This window comes from Mandrillus leucophaeus, unplaced genomic scaffold (assembly GCF_000951045.1).
Source record: "Mandrillus leucophaeus isolate KB7577 unplaced genomic scaffold, Mleu.le_1.0 Scaffold28, whole genome shotgun sequence".
NCBI lineage: Eukaryota > Metazoa > Chordata > Mammalia > Primates > Cercopithecidae > Mandrillus > Mandrillus leucophaeus.
In genome coordinates this window covers 3,837,192-3,839,946 of record NW_012102920.1, presented here as the reverse complement: position 1 = coordinate 3,839,946, position 2,755 = coordinate 3,837,192, and the positions used below count along the sequence as shown (strand labels likewise).

The window sequence follows — 2,755 nt, the reverse complement described above, 5'->3', positions numbered from 1 at the left end:
AAATCATCTCCCTGTGGGTACCCCACTGGCCCCCACTGATCCCCAAGCAGGTCCCCCATTTCCCTTGTCCCAGCAATCCATTCCTCAAAACATAAACTCGGTCGTGTCACACAGTTTCACACTTTCCTTTGCTCCAAGGAGAAGCCAAGCACCCTCCCGCTTAGCCCCACCCAACACCCCTCTCCCCACACCCTCTTCCTCACATCCACAGCCTGACGTGGCCCCTGAGTCCCCTCTTGTAACCGGACGTGTGGTGCATGAGGCGTGACAGTTGGTTTCAGGAGGGCCCTTGTCTATCTTGTTCTCTAAGGCATCTGCCAGGGTGAGAAGAGTGTTGTGCACACCAGATGCCCCAGGTGTCCTTTCAGAGACCGTGTGAACCGACGAACACACCAAGCTCCTCCAGAGGCAGAAGACTAGCATCCAGGCTCTTGATCTCGGTGACTCTGGGTCTGGTCGGGACCACACTGCCCTTGTCTTCGGCCTCTGCCACAGATCCCCCTTCCCTTCTCTCCCCTGGCAACTTGTGAACCCTCTTCTGGCCCAGGGTGGAGCCTTGAAAAGCCCACCCCATCCGGGACCAGACCGTGGAGAGGGGAGGGGAGGAACCAGACAGGGATGGCCCTTGACGGCCCACCCCCCACACACTCACACATTCACACAGTGGCTCATCTGCACACATACACTAACATGTACACTCTTACCTGCTCACACATGTACACACACACACACACATCAGCTACCTACCTGGGTGACAGCTTGAACAGGAGGTAGGTCAGGCCAGTCAGCAGGAGAAAGACAGACACAGCAACAAAGGTGTTGCCTGGCCGCCCCCAGGGTGGGGTCAGAGGGCCTGTGGGCAGGAAGGGCCCAGGGCTGTCAGCAGCCTCAGTGCCAGGAGGCTCACCACAAACCTGCCTGGCAAAAGTGTGCCCTTTAGTACCCTGGGCCAAAGTGGAAGGTTTTTGATGGGCCTTGGAGGTTTGTGTCACCTGCTGAAGGACCTTGTGTAAGCCACACTCCTGGGCCTCACTCTTATATCTGCCACACGGTGGGTCATAAGGTCCCTGGGCCTTCTCAGCACTGCAGTGCGCAAGGGTCAGCCCCGCCCTCACTAATGACACTGAGGTCATGTCCAGCCTCCAGGCAGGAGCACCAGCCCTGGTGTGCAGCCCCACCACCCTCACTCCTAACAGAAGTCACTGACTACGGGTTCCCAGGAAGCCCCAGAATTGTCAGGTGTTTGTTTCCTTCCTATAGACCTCAGACCTTCAGAGGAAGTGGGTCAGCTGGGGCCTGGCTGCCTCAGGGAGGGGCTTCCAGGAGGATGAAAGGGTGCAGGGGTGAGGTGATGAGGGGAGAGGACGCCCAGCCTAGACTCTGGAAGTGCAGCAGCCATAGCAGCGCCCACCTTGTCTCTGGGGAGCCTGGAAGCACACAGGCTGGCTCCACTCACTCCACTGGCCTGTGTAACGCTCCTCCTCTGCCACGTCATCCTCCAGTGTGGCCATCCGGACACGCTGCCTGGCCTCAAGGATAAAGCCGGGGTCCAGCTCAAAGGCTTCAAGTATGAGCCAGGTCACCCCGACAATGTGATCCCTGTGCTGGGCTCGCTGCGGGGGTAGGGGCAGTTAGCAGGTGCTGAAGGTGGGGCTGGGTTCCTCAGTCCTCAAGAATACACAAACGCACATGCTCACACAGCATACACAGGAACACACCTGTGTTCACACAGGTACACTCACCACATTCACATGCACACACACAGAGAGAAGGCACACTCACACTCACACGCAGATACGGCTGCATCTGCCCACCCATACACACATGCACACACAGGCAGACATGTCTACAGGCACACTTTCACACTCCTCACACTTGCATGCACAGTCACACACACAAGCGTGTGCACAGAAGCAACTCACCACACTCACATACACACTCGTACACATAGACATGCCCACGTGCACACTCACATATACAAACACAAGGCACAGGCACACTCACAGGTACACTTACAAACACAAACATGGGCACGCTTACATGTGCACACACGTAAACACATGCACACTTATCACACATGTACACACTCACAAACACAGGCACGCTCACCCTGTTCACATACACACACAAGAAGCACACACGTGTGCATGTCAGCATGTGTGTTCACACACACACCTGGCTCCAGTTCCTCCCCTGCTCTTCACTCCGAGTTGACCTCTCCTTATTTAGAGTGGGGAGTCTGCCCTGGACTGCTGCTCCCAGGAGAGAGGACCCCAGGGGAAGCCAGTCAAAGTGTTACCTCCCAGGCCTCTTCCTGCCTCTTGATGCCCAGCTCATAGCCGAGAAGAGTGACGTTGGCTCCACGGCAGGACTGATGCTGCAGATCAGGATGCAGGGGCCAGAGCTGACATGTTCTGTGAGTCAAAGAGTGGGTCCAGCTTCACTGGAACAGAGAGAATCCATGTAAGGCTGAAGCCCCATGGGTCTAGGGTGTCAGTCACACACCCAAGACTGGGGATCTGCAAGATTCCCAAGGGGCATGGTCAAGGCCCTTTCAGACCAGGCACCTCACTGGGAGACTGGTCCAGAAAAGCCCCAGGTGGGACAGGACAGCAGTGACTTCCTCTGGCCCCTGCAGTAACCACGTGGGCCTTCCCCTCCCAGGGGCCAAGCCTGCCCCCAGCCCTGGATCTCACTTGGCAGGGACTGAGAACACTCACTGGGCCACAGGGGTCACAGCCTGCAGGGCCCTTCT

At 57.2% G+C, this 2,755-nt stretch overlaps 1 pseudogene; it reads right to left on the bottom strand.

Annotated features, from left to right (window-relative positions):
- Window positions 1-2,755, bottom strand: part of LOC105543339 — a 41,208-nt pseudogene that overhangs the window by 15,994 nt on the left and 22,459 nt on the right.